Source organism: Myxocyprinus asiaticus, chromosome 31 (genome assembly GCF_019703515.2).
Source record: "Myxocyprinus asiaticus isolate MX2 ecotype Aquarium Trade chromosome 31, UBuf_Myxa_2, whole genome shotgun sequence".
In the NCBI taxonomy this organism is placed as follows: Eukaryota; Metazoa; Chordata; class Actinopteri; order Cypriniformes; family Catostomidae; genus Myxocyprinus; species Myxocyprinus asiaticus.
Window position 1 is genome coordinate 29,731,806 of NC_059374.1, and position 22,970 is coordinate 29,754,775.

Genomic DNA, 22,970 nt, shown 5'->3' on the forward strand with positions numbered 1-22,970 from the left:
GTCTGTCAGCTGCTCAATAGTGAAATATCTCAAAGGGAAAATCTGGTGCCGCGATAATAATATCTGACATTGTGATAATCCAGAAAACAAAGAAAATGAATGCTTAGTTCATTCATGTTTCAGCGCTTCCATAGCATCTTATCTCTACTTGTCAGTAACACACATTTAGACACAATGTTTTGATAACAAACTAGGGAGTCTTTTCATAATGGTGGTAGTAACTGTGTTATGTACTGTGTTCAGCATGAATTACAACTTTAAATGTTCCTTGTCCATAGCCGATAGTGAAACATTTAGTTAAACAAGGTTGTGAATGTTAACATTATGCATTAGGTTTCAAAAATGTATAAACAATATTATTCACACCATTTATTAATCTTGGTTCATGTTAATTTATAAATATATTATTGTTCATTGTTAGTTCATTTTAGTTTATAATGCATTAAGTAATGTAGTATGTAGAAATTAACATTAACCAAGATTATGAAATATACTAAAAGTACAGTTCATTGTTAGTTCATGTTAACTATTGCATTAATTAATGTTAATGTATACAACCTTATTGTGAAGTGTTGTAGTACCAACATTTATATTGTTAGGATATGTTTTTTTTTAAACCACAAAGACTTACAAATACGCATTTGTATGACCTAGAAAGGTCAATCTCCAGCTAGTTTTCTTTCATGCTTACTTGGGACAAGATTGATACCCTGTCAGGGTCAGTGTGAAGATTAATAATGGTGTATATACAGTACTAAACCAATAGATTTAAACTATCTTCAAGTTGAAGATTGTGTGGATCTGAATTAATATACTCCCCAGTAAGACATGATTTGTAAAAGGGTAGGTATGACATCTCTGACCTTTGATTCACCATTGACTAATAGAGCTTTAATTTTGGGCCCTTTGACAGGCTTAAAATAAAATGAAATAATGTTTTATACTGCCTATTCCCTCAAAACACACAGAAAGTAGCATGAACAGTTTTGGCATTGTTTATTCTCTTCCAGTATCAAATTCAGAACAATATGTTTATCTCCTTTTTCCCTGATTTAAAGTATCAAATATAGACAGATTCAATCATACATTTTTAATCAGTATTTTTGTCTTATTTTCCAGTAAAAAAAATAAAATAAATCTAAACATCCTTAAAACAAGATTAATTTACCTGAGAAGCTCTTGTGTTCAGATAATTTATCTTGAATATTGTTAAATAAGTATTTTGTCTATGTATTTTGTATTACAAGGGGATTATAGGCTATATATTGTCAGTAATACCAAGGTTTCTCCCAATACATTTCCTGAGCTGATAAAAACACTATGCTTCTGCTCCTTTTATGCTTGAATACTGTAGGCACTGTGTTCAAAATCTCAAATTTTATCCATAAGCCCATCATTATGTAAAGCCATGTGAGCAGTCCTTATTTTGCTTTAATCCAGCAGTAATAGAATAAAGAGCTAAATTGTGGTAAACAAACACTTTGACAGGTTGACCTACCAACCTCAGACTGTGAGGAATTAAACTGTCGCAAAAGTTCTCACTGCAAACATGTGTACAACATGTAGGATATTGGGTACACTTTATAATAAGGTCCCATTCGTTAACATTAGTTAATGCATTAAGTATCATGAACAAACAATTCATATTTGTTTTGCATCATTCATTAATCTTTGTTAATGCTAGTTAATAAAAATGCAGTTGTTCATTGTTAGTTCATGTAAGTTCATAGTGCATTAACTAATGTTAACATATACAACTTTTGATTTAAAAAATTTATTACTATATGTTAAAATTAACATTAACCAAGATTAATAATTACTGTAAAAGTATTGTTCATTTTTAGTTCATGGTAACTAATTGTGGTGGTGGGGGCATGGTTGAGCAGCGGCTTGTGAATGGAGAGCAAGATCAGGAGATGAGAACGTCATGGTTACTGGTGTAACCTCCGTTCCCTGATGGAGGGAATGAGACATTGTGTCGATGTAAATGAAAATTGACGAGTGGTATTTGCATGCCACTCCCCCGGACATATGGGTATAAAAGGAGCTGGTATGCAACCACTCATTCAGGTTTTATGCTGAGGAGCCGATATAAGGTCCGGCCATTTCAGCGGGTAGTTCAGCGTTGTGGCAGGAGGGACACAACGTCTCGTTCCCTCCATCAGGGAACGGAGGTTACACCAGTAACCATGACGTTCCCTATCTGTCACTCACTCGACGTTGTGTCGATGTAGTGACACTAGGGGTCCCTATACGAAACGCCACAACTGGCTGAACTGTGTTACGTGAACTGGCGGTGTGTGGTGGGCAGACTGCTGTGTGCCTCATAGCCAGCGCACCAAGTCGACACGTAACCTCCCCCAACATAGTTATGAGTGTCGAACGGCCATTTTTGGGGACAAGTCGACTACCCAAAGATAGAGACAGGCTTAACCCAGTCGTGGCCTCTTTTCCCCTTCTCTTTTTCCACTCCCTAAAAAAGAAGGGGGATTATCCGACTGGGCCGCCAGGTCTAGTCCGGGGGTGTCCCTCCCAAGGGGAAGACACTGCGGGGACCACACCTCGCCCAAAGAGAGGGGGGATGTTGAAGTGGAAGAATACATCACATGGTCTTTCCAACCATGTGGAGTGCCTTCAAGGTAGATCCTGCCCAATGGGGGAGGAGTTACTACAAACATGGAGACTGGGGCAGAGGGGTTCTGCCAAAGGAAGACACAGTTTGCCAGCAGGGAAACGAACTAGCGGAAGATATATATCGCATGGGGTTAGCCATACAGGGAACCGCCACATGCGGAGCACCTACCCCAGAACAGGGCTTTTAGTTAGCGTGTGTACTGGGCCAGCAGTGAGTCTCTCTGAAAACTCGACTGCCACAGGGCTCAGAGGAAGTCAACCAGGGAACAAAGTTTGTGAACACTACTGGGAATTAATGGCACACGTCTTCAGTTCCAAGGGAGGTGGAAGGCGCTATGTGCAAGCGATACACCCGGCCAGCTATCCCAGACTTATCCGCTTGTGTTGCGTGCCACTACCTGGGACAAAACCGGTTCCACCCGGAGGTTGTAGAACCTTGCACAGGTGTTGGGTTTTGCCCAGCCCGCTGCTCTGCAAATGTCTGTTAGAGAGGCACCCCTGGCCAGGGCCCAGGGAGCCGCTACACTCCTGGTAGAATGGGCTGGTAGCCCTACCGGGGGCGGCATGTCCTAGGCGACATATGCCATAGTTATGGCGTCAATGAGCCAGTGGGCGATCCTCTGCTTGGAGACAGCACTTCCTTTCTGCTGTGAACCAAAGCAGACAAAGAGCTGCTCAGAGATTCTAAAGCTCTGCATGCGATCCAAATAGACACGTAAAACGTGCACCAGACACAGCGACGACAGGGGTGGGTCTGCCTCCTCCTGGGGCAACGCTTGCAGGTTCACCACCTGGTCCCTAAAGGGGTGGTGGGAACCTTGGGCACATAGCCCGGTCAGGGTCTCAGGATCATGTGAGAGTAACCTAGACCGAACTCCAGGCACGTTTCACTGACAGAGAACGCTTGCACCTAGGTCACCTACCCTCTTGATGGAAGTGAGCGCAGTCAGAAGTGCAGTCTTCAAGGAGAGAGCCTTAAGCTCGGCTGACTTCAAAGGCTCAAAGGGGGCTCTCTGTAGACCCTGAAGAACTACAGAGGTCCGATGAGGGAACGAGGCGCAGTCTGGAGGGATTCAGCCTCCTGGCGCCTCTTAGGAACCTGATGATCAGGTCGTGCTTCCCTAAGGACTTACTGTCGACTGCGTCGTGGTGTGCTGCTATGGCGGCAATGTACACCTTCAAGGTGGAAGGGGACAGCCTCCATTCCAACCTCTCCTGCAGGAAGGAAAGCACTGATCCGACTGCGTATCTCTGGGGGTCTTCCCAACGGGAAGAACACCACTTAGCGAACAGACGCCACTTAAAGGCATACAGGTGCCTTGTAGAGGGGGCCCTAGCCTGAGTGATCATGTCTACCACCGCAGATGGTAGACCGCTTAGGTCTTCCGCGTCCCGTCCAGGGGCCAGACATGGAGATTCCAGAGGAGGGTGCCAGATGGTGCCCCGTCCCTGAGAAAGAAGGTCCTTCCTCAGGGGAATTCACCAGGGGGGAGCTGTCACGAGGAGCGTGAGGTCCAAGCACCACGTCTGGGCAGGCCAGTAGGGTGCTACCTGGTCGACCTGCTCCTCGTCCTCCCTGACCGTGCACAGGGTCTGTGCAAGCAGGCTCACTGGGGGAAATGCATATTTGCGCATGCCAGGGGGCCAGTTGTGTGCCAGCGTGTCTATGCCGAGGGGGGCCTCAGTCAGGGCGTACCAGAGCGGGCAGTGGGGAGGATTCTTGGGAGGCGAACAGATGCACCTGTGTCTGTCAAATCGACTCCAAATCAGCTGGACCACCTGAGAGTGGAGTCTCCACTCTCCCCTGAGGGTAACCTGTCGTGACAGCACGTCCGCTGTAGTGTTGAGGTTGCCCGGGATGTGAGTGGCTTGCAGCGACTTGAAGTGCTGCTGACTCCAGAGGAGGAGATGGCTGGCGGGTTGTGACAAACAACAAGAGTGCAAACCGCCTTGGCGGTTGACATATGCTACCCTTGTCATGTTGTCTGTCAGAACTAACACGTGCTTGCCCTGGATCAACGGCCGAAACCTCCGCAGGGCGAGCAGAATTGCCAACAACTCGAGGCAGTTGATGTGCCAATGCAGTCACGGCCCCGTCCAGATGCCGGTGGCTGCATGCCCGTTGCAAACAGCACCCCAGCCCATTTTGGAGGTGTCTGTCGTGAGCACGACGTGCCTGGAGACCAGTTCTAGAGGAACACCTGCCCATAGAAACGAGAGGTCGGTCCAAGGGCTGAAAAGACGGTGACAGACCGGTGTGATGACCATGCGACATGTCCCATGGCACCATGCCCATCTCGGGACTTGAATCTGGAGCCAGTGCTGAAGCAGCCTCATATGCATCAACCCGAGCGGGGTGGCCACCGCCAAGGATGCCATATGCCCCAGGAGCCTCTGAAAAAGTTTCAGTGGAACTGCTGTTTTCTGTTTGAACGCCTTCAAACAGGCCAGCACCGACTGGGCGCACTCGTTCATAAGGCGCACCGTCAAGGAGACTGAGACCAACTCCAAACCGAGAAAAGAGATGCTCTGAACTGGGAGGAGCTTGCTCTTTTCTAGTTGACCCGAAGCCCTAGTCGGCTGAGGTGTGAGAGCACCAGGTCCCTGTGTGCGCACATGTCTCGAGAATGAGCTAGGATTAGCCAGTCATCAAGATAGTTGAGAACGTGAATGCCCACCTCCCTTAACGGGGCAAGGGCAGCCTCTGCGACCTCCGTAAAGACACGAGGAGACAAGGACAGGCCGAAAGGGAGGACTTTGTACTGATACGCCTGACTCTCGGATGCAAACCACAGGAAGGGTCTGTGTCGAGGAAGGATCGATACGTGGAAGCACGCATCCTTCAGGTCTACCGCCGCAAACCAATCTTGATGCCAGACGCTCACCAGAATGCGTTTTTGCGTCAGCATCTTGAACGGGAGTCTGTGCAAAGCCTAGTTCAGAACTCACAGGTCCAAGATTGGCCGCAACCCACCGCCTTTTTTTGGTCCGACGAAGTAGGGGTTGAAAAACTCCTTCTTCATCTCGGCTGGAGGGACAGGTTCTATCACGCCCTTCCGTAGGAGGGTAGCGATCTCCGCGAAAGGTAACAGCGTTTTCATCCTTCACCAAGGTGAAGTGGACACCGCTGAACCTGGGCGGACGCCCGGTGAGGTGAATCGTGCAGCCGAGTCGGACGGTCCGGACCAGCCCTTGCGATGGTCTGGAAAGCGCAAGGCATGTGTCCAAGTTCCGCACAAAGGGGACCAAACGGACAACATCATCAGACGCGCCGGCAGGTGGGGCCTCGTGGCGGGGTGGAGCTCGAGCTGCCACCCCACGTCATGGCCGTGCTGAGTCTAAGGACATCGAAGCACTTACCTGGCTCCTTGTGACCACCCCCGGAACAGCCTGGGACGGGGGAGGAAGAGGCCTGTCCTCGTGACCCGTGGAGACTGTCACATCGGGGGCGGATTTGTGCCACAGCTGGGTGCTCAGGGGCAGGAGTGGTGGACGGTGGTCGTGATGACGGCCGTGCACACCGGATACGTGACCCAGGGAACAAGGAAACTGCTCTTGCTGAGCTCTTGAGTACTGCAGCCACTTGGGCATGCAGTGCAATTAAATGCAAAAGGTAACAAAAAGATGGAGATCTGCTTACCAGCAGCGGGTTTCGTTGTCCCTGGGTCACCCGTCTCAAGGGCACTTTGAAGCCTTTCATGGGTTCTGGGCGGCCGTGAGACGGGTGGCGTCTGCTTCCTGCGGTGGGCTCCATGCCGGGGCCAGGCCGAAGGGGCGGGCTGCGGCAGAGCCGGTGCAGTCACCACAGGGGGACGCCCTTGGCGATGAGTAGATGAGGTACGGAATCTTGAGCTGCGCCGGGGCAGGATATGCCGGCTAGCATCCATCTACTGCTCTACCATCGAAAACTGCTGGGCAAAGTCCTCGACGGTGTTGCTGAATAGGCCCGCCTGGTAAATGGGGGCAGCAATGAATCGTGTCTTGTCGGCCTCACTCATCTCGACCAGGTTGAGCCAAAGGTGGCGCTCCTGGACCACTAGTGTGGCCATCGTCCACCCGAGAGACCGCGCCATGACCTCCGTCGCTCGGAGAGCGAGGTTGGTCACCGAGCACAGTTCCTGCATCAATCCTGGGGTGGAACTACCCTCGTGCATTCCTTTAGCTCCTTCGCGGACTTGCAGGAGAGCCATGGTGTGCAGGGCGGAGGTGGCTTGTCCAGAGGCACCATAGGCCTTGGCCGTCAGAGACGACATAAACCCACAGGCCTTGGACGGGTGCTTTGGGCACCTGCGCCAGGTGGCGGCACTCTGCGGGCATAGGTGCACCGCTAGCACCTTTATCCACCGGGGGATTGCCGAATAGCCCTTGGCCGCCCCACCATCGAGGATAGTGAGGGCAGGGAAGCTGAAAAGATCGGGACCGGGCAGTAAAAAGTGCCTCCCGTGACCTTGTCAGCTCTTCATGCACTTCCGGGAAGAAAGGAACGGGGGCGGGGCATGGCTTTGAGCGGTGCCGCAAGCCAAGGAACCAATCACCGAGCCGCTAGGGTTCAGGGAAGAGCAGTGAGTTCCACTCTAGCTGACGCTCGCGGCTGTCCGGGAAAGCATGTCGTCATCTCCGCGTCAGCCTTTGACTGGGCAATCAACCCCGAAGGGAGGAGCCCAGCTGAGGCTTCCGACAGGACGAGCCCGTTCTCCGATGCTGCGCTCGAGAGCTCATCTCTTCCGCGGGCTACGAATAAGAGGTCGAACTCGCCGTGAGACGAGCTGGCGGACTCATCCGGAAGCCCGATCGGGGCAGACGAGCGTGCTGGAGAATGGGAAATCTGCGGGGGGATACCCGGCGGAGGCGGTCCCATTGGGGTCCCCAAATCGCCCCCAGTGCTAGCCGCGCTGGCCTCATACCTGTGGGTAAAAGGACCGAGGCGGGAGCCTCTGGGGTGGCTCGCTTTCTTATGAAGGCGAGCCGTGACCACAACGTTGCCATGGACATATTCTCGCAATGAGAACATGACCATCCACGAACGCTGTCTCCACGTGAGCAGTGCCCAGACATGAAAGACAGTGATCGTGACCGTCAGAAGGCGAGAGATAATGAGCGCAACCAGGAATAACACACAATCGGAAAAGCATCTTTAAAAAGATGCGTCTTTAAAAAGACGTTCTGTGTGTGCCGCTCTTTTAGAGAAATATACTCTTTTATTTCTGCCGAAGTGCCCAGGGGCATTCTCTGCAATGCACCAGTGCAGAGGGGGGAGAAGCCGCTGAAATGCACTGTCAGATCCAGCAGAGGTGAATGAACATTAGTATTCAGCTCAGTGAGCATGACCGTTCGGCTCCAAAGAGAAAATCTGAATGAGTGGTTGCATACCAGCTCCTTTTATACCCGTATGTCCGGGGGAGTGGCATGCAAATACCACTCGCCAATTTTCATTGGCCTTTTATCAAAGACCAGAGGTGTCTTGGGCTCCCAAGAGTGACCCCTAGTGTCACTACATCGACACAACTTCGAGTGAGTGACAGATATGGAACAGTAAGGATCATCGCATGGTAATGATTGTCTCTAACAGCTGTTTGTCATTGCAGTGAGAGTGGAGACGGGTTTTAAGAGCGAGCCAGATGCCAGTGAGGAGAGAGAAAGCTACCCACGCACGCACACCCAGAGAGAGAGTGTGTTGACGGTCTGCTGAAAACTAGTTTTTTGAGTGTAAAATAAATTACCTTTTGAATTGAATTTCGCCGTCTCCCGCTTCCTCCTTTTACCTGATATTGTGCTAGTCAAATCGCAGCACATATCACTGTGCTAACAGGATAGCAACTTTGTGATTTCTCAATTAAATTACATTTTGTTTTAATTATAGATAATCACACAATCACTGTAAGTTTTGCCTGCAACTGTTACATTGGCTTCATCAACGGGACATTCACAAATCTGAGATTCATAGTTGTTAGGAGTTCTACAGAGGCAAATACTAAGGATTGTGGGATGAATTAGTTCAATTCAAATTTGCAAAGATGTAAAAGAGGAATGTTGAGTATTTGTAAAGATTTGCTGTTTTTAAGCTCATGAGACTTAAAGCTTTCAGCTGCTGAACTAAAGCCACTCTAGACAAGTTGATTAAGCAACATGCTGGAGGTTTTCTGATCAGGAGCTTTTTGTTGTTTTACTTTCTCTTTATTTAGTTTAATGGTCTAGACTAGAGAATGATTGGGAGGTAACCCCCCACCCCAATTTTAAAAACAAGCATGTACAATGTTCAAGCCAAATCAACACCCTTATACACGTGCCAACTGTTTTTTTTAACAGTTTTGAACTGTCATGTTTCATCCAGACAGGAGTATTTGAAAGTAAACAAGCAGAGCACAACATTACTGTGGCATTTAAATACAATTTAATGGCTTAATACTGAAGTGTTTATGAAATTATTTTAAAATCCTATTTCAAAGAGATAAACCTCACAAATAGGCAAGCAAACAGGGCATGGCATATGGTATTATTGTCATTATGCATGTAGGGTGAAATAGATTAATCTGGGACATTTTTTGTAATTTACTGTGATTGCTACCCCAACACTTAAGGCCAAACTTAAAGAAATAGTTCACCCAAAAATTTAAATTATCTCATCATTTACTCACCATCATGCCATCCCAGATGTGTATGACTCTCTTTCTTCTGCTGAACATAAACAAAGATTTTTAGAAGAATTTCAATTTTGTTCAATGCAAGTGATTCTTGCTTTAGTCTTGCCTTCATTAGGAATAGAAATGAACATAAATCACTACTCCTGAAAGTCTGCTGATCATTACTTCTGGCTCCACTGTTCATCTTCTTAGGCATTTTGAGCTCATCAAATAGGGCCATTGTTTGTGGATGTCAGCCATGTGTCTCATGATCCAAATTTCCTGAGAATAGTCCCTTATAAGTTTTTAAGAGTGTACTCTACACCAATGTCTTGTTTGTCTTAACTGCTGGTCATTGCTCTTTGTATAACTGGTAAATAATTTATGTACAGTATGTTTTTAAGTCTTCTGTTGTTGCTTGACAAAGGTTCATCAAGAATACACAACAAATAGCATTACATCATGGACATCACCATCACAGTTATGGTTGCTCTGGAATTGTGTTACTAACCTACAATCTTTAGCATTAGACTACCACTGCCAAAACTAATGTATGGCTGTCACCGATTGAGAAGAGATTTTTATTTCTTGTAAATTCTTATCCTCTCAAAGCTCCACTGTTACTTTTATTGGCAGCCCCACTGGAAAGTGTCAGCTAGTGGAGAGTAGACCTCAACTGTAGGAGCCAAGCACCTGTCCCTGGGAGCGATCCCTGTCCCCAACGCCAACTACAAGTCAGGCATATAACTAGCAAAATAGCATTTTGTCATGAAAGATTTTAAACCACTTAAATTGCCAGCTTTAACTCTGATGGGTTGGATTGGGTGTATTGGTTCAAATTTATATTAGCAGAACTAGAGTTAATGGATTTCATTTCAGCTGTAAATTGTGAATTTCTTTTAAGGAGTTAACAATTACACCTCTCGTGTAATGGATGGTAGTTTCCCCCTAAAAATAACAACTACTGTGTCACCTGTTTATAGTCCCATTCAAGTCCAGAACTCCAGACTGAAAGCGCATCAGTTTACCTGTGCATTCTCTGATTTAGCACTGCAGATTAGTGATTACACTGCATTGTTTAATTTATTAAATTTTTTTCTTTTTCTTTCTTAATTAATTTTATATTCTCAGTTGATTTAAAACTTCAGGTTACTTGTGTAACCTCCGTTCCCTGATGGAGGGAACGAGACGTGTCGATGTAGTGACACTAGGGGTCACTCTTGGGAGCCCGAGACACCTCTGGTCTTTGATAAAAGGCCAATGAAAATTGGTGAGTGGTATTAGCATGCCACTCCCCCAGACATATAGGTATAAAAGGAGCTGGTATGCAACCACTCATTCAGGTTTTATGCTGAGGAGCTGAGACAAGGTCCCGGCCAAATCAGCGGGTAGTTCAGCATTGTGGCAGGAGGGACACAACGTCTTGTTCACTCCATCAGGGAATGGAGGTTATACAAGTAACCATGATGTTCCCTATCTGTCACTCACTCGACGCTGTGTCGATGTAGTGACACTAGGGGTCCCAATACAAAACGCCGCAATTGGCTGAACTGTGTTACATGAACTGGCGGTGTATGACAGGCAGACAACTGTGTGCCTCGTAGCCAGTGCACCAGGCCAATATGTAACCTCCCCCAACATAGTTATGAGTGTCAAACGGCCCTTTAGGGACAAGTCGACTACCCAAAAGATAGAGATAGGCTAGCCCAGTCGTGGCCTCTTTTCCCCTTCTTTTTTCCACTCCCTAAAAAAAGGGGGATTTTCCGACTGGGCCAACCAGGTCTAGTCGGGGGGGGGGGGGGTGTCCCTCCCAAGGGGAGGACACCGCGGAGACCACACCTCGCCCAGAGAGAGGGTGTATATTTAAGTGGGAATACGTCAAATGGTCTTGCCGAGCTATGTCAGAAGTATGTCATGTGGGGAAGTCTCATGGTAGGTCCTACCCAACAGGGGAGGAGTTACTACAAACATGGAGACTGTGGCAGAGGGCCTCTGCCAAAGGAAGACACAGTTTGCCAACAGGGAAACGAATTAGCGGAAGATATACATCGCATTGGATTACCTACCGGGGACCGCCACATGCAGAGCACCTACCCTAGTACAGGGCTTTTAGTTAGCATGTGTACTGGACCGGCAGTGAGTCTCTCTGAAAACTCGACTGCCACAGGGCTCGGAGGAAGTCAACCAGGGAACAAAGTTTGTGAACACTACTGGGAATTAATGGCACACATCTTCAGCTCAGGGGAGGTGAAAGGCACTATGTGCAAGCAATACACCCGGCTGGCTATCCCAAACTTATCTGCTTGTATTGCGTGCCACTACACGGGACGAGACTGGTTCCACCTGGAGGTTGTAGAACCTCGCAAAGGTGTTGGGTGTTGCCCAGCCCGCTGCTCTGCAAATGTCTGTTAGAGAGGCACCCCTGGCCAGGGCCCAGGAGGCCACTACACCCCTGGTAGAATGGGCTCGTAGCCCTACCGGGGGCAGCACGTCCTGGGCATGATATGTCATAGCTATGGCGTCAATGAGCCAGTGGGCGATCCTCTGCTTGGAGACAGTGCTTCCTTTCCACTGTGCACCAAAGCAGACAAAGCGCTGCTCAGAGACTCTAAAGCTCTGCGTGCGATCCAAATAGATGCATAAAGCACGCACCGGACACAGCAACGACAGGGCTGGGTCTGCCTCCTCCTGGGGCAGCACTTGCAGGTTCACCACCTGGTCCCTAAAAGGGGTGGTGGGAACCTTGGGCACAGAGCCCGGTCGGGGTCTCAAGATCACGTGAGAGTAGCCTAGACTGAACTCCAGGCACGTTTTGCTGACAGAGAACGCTTGCAGGTCTCCTACCTTCTTGATGGAAGTGAGCGCAGTTAGGAGGGCAGTCTTCAAGGAGAGTGCCTTAAGCTCAGCTAACTGCAAAGACTCAAAGGGGGCTCTCTGTAGACCCTGAAGAACTACAGAGAGGTCCCATGAGGGAACGAGGTGCGGTCTGGAGGGATTCAGCCTCCTGGCACCTCTCAGGAACCTGATGATCAGGTCATGCTTCCCTAAGGTCTTACTGTCCACTGTGTCGTGGTGTGCCGCTATAGCGGTTACATACACCTTCAAGGTGGAAGGGGACAGCTGCCCTTCCCACCTCTCCTGCAAGAAGGAAAGCACCGATCCGACTGCGCATCTCTGGGCTCTTCCTGTCGGGTAGAACACCACTTAGCAAACAGACGCCACTTTAAGGCATACAGGCACCTCGCAGAGGGGGCCCTAGCCTGAGTGATCGTGTCTACCACTGCGGGTGGTAGACCGCTTAGGTCTTTCACATCCCGTCCAGGGGACAAACATGGAAATTCCAGAGGTCTGGTCATGGGTGCCAGATGGTGCCCTGTCGCTGAGAAAGAAGGTCCTTCCTCAGGGGAATTCGCCAGGGGGGGGAGGGGGGCTGTCATGAGGAGCGTGAGAACCACGTCTGGGTGGGCCAGTAGGGTGCTACCAGGATGACCTGCTCCTCGTCCTCCCTGACCTTGCACAGGGTCTGTGCAAGTAGGCTCACTGGGGGAAACGCATATTTGCGCAGTTCAGGGGGCCAGATGTGTGCCAGTGAATCTATACCGAGAGGTGCCTCGGTCAGGGCGTACCAGAGCGGGCAGTGGGAGGATTCCTGGGAGGCAAACAGGTCTACCTGTGCCTATCTGAATCGACTCCAGATCAGCTGGACCACCTGAGGGTGGAGTCTCCACTCTCCCCTGAGGGTAACCTGCCATGACAGCGCATCCACTGCAGTGTTGAGGTCGCCCGGGATGTGAGTGGCTCGCAGCGACTTGAGGTGCTGCTGACTCCAGAGGAGGAGATGGCGGGCGAATTGACAGTTGACATATGTTACTGTTGCCGCGTTGTCTGTCAGAACTAACACGTGCTTGCCCTGGATCAATGGCCGGAACCTCCACAGGGCGAGCAGAATTGCCAGCAACTCGAGGCAGTTGATGTGCTAATGCAGCCACGGGCCCGTCCATAAGCCGGTGGCTGCGTGCCCATTGCAAACAGTGCCCCAGCCCATTTTGGAGGTGTCTTTCATGACCATGACGTGCCTGGAGACCTGCTGTAGGGGAACGCCTGTCCGTAGAAATGTGAGGTCGGTCCAAGGGCTGAAGAGACGGTGACAGATCGGCATGATGGCCACGCGATGTGTCCCACAGCGCCATGCCCATCTTGGGAGCCAGTGCTGAAGCGGTCTCATATGCATCAACCCGAGCGGAGTGGCCACCGCTGAGGATGCCATATGCCCCAGGAGCCTCTGAAAAAATTTCAGTGGAACTGCTGTTTTCTGTTTGAACACCTTCAAACAAGTCAGCACCGACTGTGCGCGCTTGTTCGTGAGGCGCGCCGTCAACGAGACTGAGTCCAACTCCAAACCGAGAAAAGAGATGCTCTGAACCGGGAGGAGCTTGCTCTTTTCCCAGTTGACCCGAAGCCCTAGTCGGATGAGGTGCGAGAGCACCAGGTCCCTGTGTGCACACAACACATCCCGAGAGTGAGCTAGGATTAGCCAGCCATCGGGATAGTTGAGAATGCGAATGCCCACTTCCCTTAGTGGGGCAAGGGCTGCCTCTGCGACCTTCGTGAAGACGCGAGGGAACAAGGACAGACTGAAAGGGAGGACCTTGTACAGATACGCCCGACCCTCGAATGCACCTGCAGGAAGGGTGTGTGTCGAGGTAGAATCGAGACATGGAAGTACGCGTCCTTCAGGTCTACCGCCGCGAACCAATCTTGATGCCGGATGCTTGCTAGAGTGTGTCTTTGCATCAGCATCTAGGACGGGAGTCTGTGTAAAGCCCGGTTCAGTACTCGCAGGTCCAAGATTGGCCGCAACCCACTGCCTTTTTTCAGTACGATGACCCCTTCTTCATCTCGGCAGAGCAGCAGGTTTCGTCGTCCCTGGGTCGCCCGTCTCAGGGGCGCTTCGAAGCCTTTCGCGGGTTCTTGGCGGCTGCGAGACGGGTGGCGTCTGCTTCCCGCGGTGGGCTCCACACCGGGGCCGGGCCACAGGGGCAGGATGTGCCGGATAACCTCCGTCTGCTGCTTCACCGCTGAGAACTGCTGGGCAAAGTCCTCGGTGTCGCCGGACTGACCAACTTGGGAAATGGGGGCAGCAAGGAACCGTGCCTTGTTCTCGACCTGGTTGAGCCAGCAGAGGTGAATGAACAGTCGTGGGAATTCAGCTCAGTGAGCATGACCGTTCGGCTCCAAAGAGAAAATCTGAATGAGTGGTTGCATTGCAGCTCCTTTTATACCCGTATGTCTGGGGGAGTGGCATGCAAATATCACTCGCCAAGTTTCATTGGCCTTTTATCAAAGACCAGAGGTGTCTTGGGCTCCCAAGAGTGACCCCTAGTGTCACTACATCGACACAACATCGAGTGAGTGACAGATAGGGAACCTAACTTTTATATTAAATTTTTTTCAGCTTTTAGAGTAGACAGCGTATAAATTAGATGGCTTCAAAGATAAAAGCCACAAAACTCAAATTTTGATATCATGGGGCAGTGAATCTAAGTGAATGATTCGAAAACCCTGAATCCTTACAAAATTACTCATTAACCACTTAAAACAAATCTATGATAAATTTGAAGGAATATTGCAGGTGCAATACAAGTTAAGCTTAGTTGACAGCATTTGTGGCATAACGTTGATTTCCACAAAAAACAAAAACAAAAACAAAAAACTAAAAACTTTGAGGTTACAGTGAGGCACTTACAACAGAAGTGAATAGGGACCATTTTTGGGGGGGTTGAAGGCAGAAATGTGAAGCTTAAAATTTTATAAAAGCACTTACATTAATTCTTCTGTTAAAACTCATGTATTATTTGAGCTGCAGTTGTTTTAATCAATATTATGCCACAAATGCTGTGAATTGAGCTTAACATGCATTTTAACCCAAAATATTCCTTCACCTTTCTTCCTGAACTTTACAGAGAGACAATTGTTTTGGCTGCTTCTACCAGTGACTAAATTTCTTTAATCCTGTTCTATTTCTTCTCTGTTGTTTAGCCAGTGGGATGCCTCTGTATTTGGCTGCTTAAACTCCCTTTATAATGAAGGGCATGTTGAAGTAGCTGTGTTAGTGTGGTAGTTTCACCTTACCCAACAGTTCGATCCACTGCATTGTCCTTTAAACTCCAGATTTATGGTGCTTTTTTCAGCACCCAAGGTTCTTCACCTGCTGTTGTACCTGGTCCAAAAGCAAAATTTATTTTAAGGCTTTAGAATTGAGCCTTAACATCATTGTTCATTTACAGGTATTTAATGTATCATAAATAAGTCAGTGGCTGTAATTTCCTTTGTACAAGGACAAGACTGAGTTTGTCAAATTACAGCAAAAAACTTGCTGTATATACAGTATCATGCAACAAGAAAACACTGATTAAAAATGGTTGAATTGCATAAAGCTGCAAAATATTAATGTAAATATTCATACAGGAGGTCATTATTCCCATACAGATAAAGGAGAGCACAACAATTCTCTATCCACACATTTACACCCAGATTTATAACATATCCACAAATGTCTGTCATTTTAATCATGGAGATGTGTGAAGAAAAATTCTGCACTAGTGATGTTATTGTCATCATTCAGCCTGACTTTATATGAGTGATTTGCTCCCAGACATGCTGGATGTGATATGTGCTGGATAAATGTAGATTTATGAGGCGCTGTCTCATTTTATACCATAGGAACAATTATTTGGAGCTCATACCCTTGTGCTGTTCACAGAGCTTTACCACCATAGAGCTTGATGGGAATAATTCTTGCTCCTGGCTGATAGGCTGTTTTATGGATAAGCAAGAAGGAATTTATCTGCTTTTCACCCTGACTAAGTGAATTACTCCACTTTTGGATCTGCTTTTCTGGGGATTTCTAGGACACTACTTAAAAGTTTAGTATGTCAGAGTGGATGCTTAAAAAACAAATCAAGAAAAAAATAAAAGAAAGTGGTTAGCTTAAGGACATGGTGAGTCAAGAAACAGTGACACATTGATAATTTTTCATGTACAGTAGACTCAACTCAAAATTAAGTGGATTTTTGTCCTCATTTCCTTATATACATTTAAAGAACCCATGAAATGACTTGACAAATGCAGTTCCCCTACTGTCACTCACTCGATGTTGTGTCGATGTAGTGACACTAGGGGTCACTCTTGAGAGCCCCGATCACCTCAGATCTTTGAGAAAAGGCCAATGAGAATTGGCGGGTGGAATTTTCATGCCACTCCTCCGGACATACGGGTATAAAAGGGAGCTGGAATGCAGGATTCATTCAGATTTTTGCTTCGGAGCTGAGCGGTTGTACTATCAGCGAGCTGAATACTACTGCTGTTCCATTCACCTCTTAAGAAGCGTGTGCTGTTGGATATACACCGCATTTCCAGCGGCTTTCTCTCATTTTGCACGACGAGTGCAGATTTCGCCCCTGGGCGCTTCGACAGCGCTATATGACCATGGCAACGTTGCGGTTGCGGCTTTCCTTCTTCTGCGGGAAAGCCACTCTAGCCACCCCCCTCGCTGTGCCTTCTACCCACGGGTGTGAGGCTGGCCCGGCTGGCGCTGGAGGCGATTTGATGAGTTCAGTGGGCGTGGTCTCGCCGGGTAATTCCCCGCAGACCTCCCATTCCCCAGCATGCTCGTTTGCTCCCGTCCGGTTCCCAAATGAGACCAGCCCACCTCATGGCCGGCTTGACGTCTCTTTCGGGGCCCACGAGCAGGATGAGTCTTCGATTGCTGCACCGGAGAGCGCAATGGCGATGTCGGGTGCCGAGGACTCGACAGGGCTGCCAACTTTGGGTCTGCCCGCCCAGTCTGAGGCTGACTCAGAGCTGACCGCCATGCTTGCCTGGGCCACCGCGAGTATCGGGTTGGACTGGAACCCTCCAGCCTCCCCTGAGCGCTCGCGGCTTGATGATTGGTTCCTGGGTTCAGGGCGCCACTCAAGGTCACGCCCCCTCCACCCCCCGGTTCCTTTCTTCCAGGAGGTACATGATGAACTCACGAGGTCATGAAGGGAACCTTTCGCTGCCCGAAACAGACTTCCGGCTTCATCCGCTCTCACTACCCTCGACAGCGGGGCAGTCCACAGGTACACGGAGGTCCCTCAGGTGGATCAGGCAGATGTGATGCACCTGTGCCCACAAAACACCACCACCTGGTGGGATCGTCCGGTGCTCCCCCCAGAGCATGTAGGACTACGTCGTCTCTGGCGGCCAAAGCCTACAGTGCCGCCAGACAGGCTGCCTCCGCCCTGAATGCCATGGCCCTCCTGCAGGTACACCGGGCCAAGGCACTACAAGAACTGCATGTGGGTAGTCCTGATCCCGATGTGCTGCAGGAGCTGCGTTCGGCGACCAACCTCGCCCTCCGGGCAACGAAGGTCATGGAGCGAGCACTCGGGCAGGCGGTGTCCACCTTGGTGGTCCAGGAGCACCATCTATGGCTGAATCTGGTCGAGATGAGGGACGCAGACAAAGCACGCTTTCTCAACGCGCCCATCTCCCAGATTGGACTTTTCAGTGACACCATTGAGGACTTCGCACAGCAGTTCTCGGCAGTGAAGAAGCAGACGGAGGCCATCCAGCACATCTTGCCCCAGCGCGGCTCAAGATCCCACACCCCGTCTGCTCGCCGAGGGTGTCCGCCTGCAGCAGCGAAAGCCCAAGCGGCTCTGCCTCAGCCTGAGCCTAGCTCTCGGCCCCAGCATAGAGCCCCCCGCAGGAAGCTGACGCCCCCCATCTCTTGGGCCAGCACGAGGACCTGGAAGGCTCCTAAGCGCCCTTGAGACGGATGACCCAGGGAGCGAGACGTCTGCTACGGAGCTGGCATCCAGACCACTCCATCCCCCGCTGGAGGGCCGGGAGGTAAATCCTTTGTTTCCTTTTCTTTTTTGTTCGCCGCACCCCGAATGGTTAAAAACCAAACTGCCAAAAAAAGAGCGGTTTCCTCACTCCTTGGGTCACATAATCGGCCGCCAGACACCAAGCATTCACAACCAGGGCCCCGCGAACGTGGTCCCCCTCAGCGCAGCCGCCTCGGGTCGAAGCAATGCTCCTCGACGTGGTGTTGCCTGCTCCCCCCCACCATGAGGCCCCACCCCCATGTATGTCAGATGCAATCGTCCCCTTAGTGCCCCTCGCCCGGAGCTTGGATGCGTGGCTAACGCTTTCCAACCCATCGCAGTAGCTGGCCAGGACCATCCGACTTGGCTACACGATTCAGTTCGCCAGGTGCCCGCCCCAGTTCAGCGGCATCCGCTTCACTTCAGTGCAGGGCGAGAATGCCGCCACCCTGCGTGCAGAGATCACGACCCGTCTATGCAAGGGCGCGATAGAGCCTGTCCCTCCAGCAGAGATGGGGAAAGGGTTGCGGCCAATCTTGGACCTGCGAGTTCTGAACTGGGCCTTACACAAACTCCCATTCAAGATGCCAATGCAGAAACATATTCTGGTGTGCATCCGGTATCAAGATTGATTCGCAGTGGTAGACCTGAAGGACGAGTACTTTCACGTCTCGGTTCTACCTCAACACAGACCCTTCCTACGGTTTGCTTTCGACAGCCAGGCGTATCAGTACAAGGTCCTCCCCTTCGGCCTGTCCCTGTCCCCTCACGTCTTCATGAAAGTCACAGAGGCAGCTCTTGCCCCGTTCAGGGAAGTGGGCATCCGCATACTCAACTACCTTGACGACTGGCTGATTTTAACACACTCTCGAGAGTTGCTGTGCGCGCACAGGGATTTGGTGCTCAGGCACCTCAGCCGTCTAGGGCTTCAGGTCAACTGGGAAAAGAGCAAGCTCTCCCCGGTTCAGAGCATCTCTTTTCTCGGCATGGAGTTAGACTCAGTCTCAATAATAGTGCGCCTCACAAGCGAGCATGAGCAGTCGGTGCTGAACTGCCTGAAGTCATTCAGATGGAGGACAGCGGTTCCACTGAAACACTTTCAGAGGCTCCTGGGGCATACGGCTTCCTCAGCGGCAGTCACGCAGCTTGGGTTGATGCATATGAGACCAACTTCAGCACTGGCTTCAGACTCGAGTCCCGAGATGGGCATGGCGCCACGGCACACATCGCGTAGCTATCACGGTGCTCTGCCACCACTTATTCAGCACTTGGACAGACCTTGCGTTTCTACGGGCAGGAGTTCCCCTACACCAAGTGTCCAGATGTGTCGTGGTCACCACAGATGCCTCCAAACTGGGCTGGGGCACCGTGTGCAACGGGCACGCAGTCGCCGGTTCCTGGTCAGGACCGCAAGTGGGTTGGCACATCAACTGCCTAGAGTTGCTGGCTGTACTACTCGCCCTGCGGAGGCTATTGCTGTTGATCCAGGGCAAGCATGTGTTGGTCCGGTCCGACAACACAGCGACAGTAGCATATATAAATTGCCAAGGTGGCATACGCTCCCGTCACATGTCACAACTCACCCACCATCTCCTCCTCTAGAGTCAGCAGTGGCTGAGGTCGCCGCGGGCCACTCATATCCCGGACAGCCTCAATGCCACAGCAGACACGCTGTCACGGCAGGCAACACTCAGCGGAGAGTGAAGACTCCACCCCCAGGTGGTCCAGCTGATTTGGAATCGATCCTGCAAAACACAGGTAGACCTGTTCACTTTCCAGGAATCCTCCCACTGCCCACTCTGGTATTCCCTGAAGGGAGCCCCCCTCAGGACAGACGCGCTGGCACACAGCTGGTCCCGGGGGCTGCATAAATACGCATTCCCCCAGTGAGCCTTCTTGCACAGACCCTGTGCAAGGTCAGGGAGGATGAGGAACAAGTCACCCTCATGGGCCCCATACTGGCCCACTCAGACTTGGTTCTCGGACCTCACGCTCCTCACGACAGCACCTCCCTGGCGGATTCCCCTGAGGAAGGACCTTGTTTCTCAGGGATGGGGCACCCTCTGGCATCCACGCCCAGACCTCTAGAATCAAGGTAGCAGCGTTCTCGCCCTTCACCGAGGTGAAGTGGATGACGCTGAACCTGGGCAGACACCTGGCGAACTGAATCGCGTAGCCAAGTCGGACGGTCCGGATCAGCCATCGCGACGGATTGGAAAGCGCAAGCCACCCATCCAAGATCCGGGCAAGGGGGACCAAGGGGACAATCTCATCAGACGTACTGGCAGGTGGGACCTTGCGGGGGGGGGACAGAGCCTGAGGTGCCACGCCATGTTGTGGCCATGTTGAGTTCAGGGACATCGAAGCACTTCCTGGCTCCTTGTGACCACCCCCGTAACAGCCTGCGATGGGGGAGGAAGAGGCCTGTCCTCGTGACCTGTGGAGACTGTCACATCAGGGGCGGATTTGTACCACAGCTGGGTGCGCAGAGGCGGGGAGACCGCCGCTGGAGCGCCAAACCTGCAAGGATGAAAAGGTGGAGGGTAGTCGTGATGACGGCTGTGCACACCGGGTACATGACACAGGGAACGAGGAAGCTGCTTTTTTGCTGAACTGTTGGGTACAGCAGCCACTTGGGCATGTGGCGAAATTAAAAGAAAAAGCAACAAAAGATTCGCCTCCCGGCCCTCCACTGGGGATGGAGTGGTCTGCTTACCAGCTCCAAGGTGGGTTTCGTCGTCCCTGGGTCGCCCGTCTCAGGGGCGCTTCGAAGCCTTCGGTGGGTTCTTGGCAGCCGGCCGTGAGACGGGTGGCATCTGCTTCCTGCTGTGGGCTCTACGCCGGGGCCGGGCCGAAGGGGCGGGCTGCAGCTTAGCCAGTGCAGTCACTGCAGGGGGACGCCCTTGGCGATGAGCAGGCGGGGTGCGGGATCTTGAGCCACGCTGGGGCAGGATGTGCCAGATAGCCTCCGTCTGCTGCTTCACCATCAAGAACTGCTGGGCAAAGTCCTCGACGGTGTCGCCAAATAGGCCAACCTGGGAAATGGGGGCAGCAAGGAACCGTGCCTTGTTGGCCTCACCCATCTCGACCAGGTGGAGCCAAAGGTGGCGCTCCTGGACCACTAAGATGGACATCTTACCGAGAGATTGCGCCGTGACCTTCGTCGCCCAGAGAGCGAGGTCGGTCGCCGAGCACAGCTCCTGCATCAAATCTGGGGTGGAACTACCCTCGTGCAGTTCCTTTAGCACCTTGGCTTGGTGGACTTGCAGGAGAGCCATGGCGTGCAGGGCGGAGGCGTCTTGTCCAGCGGCACTGTAGGCTTTGGCCGTCAGGGCCGATGTAAACCTACAGGCCTTGGACGGGAGCTTTGGGCATCCACACCAGGTGGCGGCGCTCTGCGGGCATAGGTGCACCGCGAGTGCCTTATCCACCGGGGGAATCGCCGAATAGCCCCTGGCCGCCACGCCATCGAGGGTAGTGAGGGCGGGGGAGCTGAAATATTGGGACTGGGCAGTAAAAGGTGCCTCACATGATCTTGTCAGCTCCTCATGCACTTCCGGGAAGAAAGGGACTGGAGCAGGGCGTGGCTGCTTTGAGCGGCGCCGTGAGCCCAGGAACCAATCATCAAGCCGCGAGGGTTCAGGGGAGAGCGGAGGGTTCCACTCAAGCATGTCCATCATTTCCACATCAGCCTGTGACTGGGCAACCGCACCCAAGTGGGGGAGCCCAGCTGAGGCTTCTGCATCTGACTGGACGAGCCCACTCTCCAATGCTGCGCTTGAGAGCTCATCAGCTTTGCGGGCTCCGAACAAGAGGTCGAACTCGCCGTGAGACAACCCGGCAAACTCATCCGGAAGCCCAATCAGGGCAGACGAACGTGCTGGGGAATGGGAGGTCTGTGGGGGGATACCCGGCAGAGGTGGTCACACTGGGGTCCCCAAATCACCCCCAGTGCTAGCCGCGCTGGCCTCATACCCGTAGGTAGAAGGACTGAGGCTTTTCTTACGAAAGCAAGCCACGACCGCAACGTTGCCATGGTCATGTTCTCGCAGTGAGTACATGATCCATCCATGAACGCTGTCTCTGCATGGGTCGTGCCCAGACATGAAAGACAGCGATCGTGACCGTCAGAAGTTGAGAGGTAATGACCGCAACCAGGATATAACACACAAATGGAAAGGCATCTTTAAAAAGATGCGTCTTTAAAAAGATGTTCCGTGTGTGATGCTCTTTTAGAGAAATATACTCTTTTAGAAAAATATACTCTCTTTTTTCTGCTGAAGCACCCAGGGGCGTTCTCTGCAGTGCACCAGTGCAGAGGCGGGGGAGTGGTTGCCTACCAGCTCCTTTTATACCCGTATGTCCGGGGGAGTGGTATGCAAATACCACTCGGCAATTTTCATTGGCCTTTTATCAAAGACCAGAGGTGTCTCAGGCTCCCAAGAGTGACCCCTAGTGTCACTACATCGACACAACGTCGAGTGAGTGACAGATAGGGAACTAAGTAAATGACATGAAGATCATTACAAAAATCAGTACAAAATTACTCACTAACCACTTTATAAACTGTAGAGAGAAACTATTATTCGGGTGCTTCTAATAATAATTGTAATCAATTGTAATCTTTATGTTCTCATACTTAAATTACTGTAGTACTTCTTTCTTTCTCTCTAGAGTCATTGCATACTATAATGGATGCACTGCTGAGTAAAAATGCAAGTTTGCCATACTAGCTTTTAACAGAACAGCTCCTTAGTTAGATATTTTTATGCACTACTCTCTAAACATTGTTTTAAAAGCCCAACCTCATCTAAACTGGTTGGTACAGTATCATGTATTT

General features: G+C 50.8%; 1 long non-coding RNA gene across 4 annotated transcripts in view; it reads right to left on the reverse strand.

The window, feature by feature from the left end:
* Positions 1-22,970, reverse strand: part of LOC127422406 (uncharacterized) — a 29,113-nt gene that overhangs the window by 2,640 nt on the left and 3,503 nt on the right. For 2 of the 4 annotated variants that reach the window (XR_007894160.1, XR_007894159.1), the window contains 2 exons: positions 15,387-15,474; positions 9,270-9,309 (listed from right to left, as the gene is read on the reverse strand). This is a non-coding gene — a long non-coding RNA (uncharacterized LOC127422406). The remainder of the gene's footprint in view (positions 1-9,269; positions 9,310-15,386; positions 15,475-22,970) is intronic. The other 2 variants (XR_007894158.1, XR_007894161.1) reach the window with 2 other exon arrangements.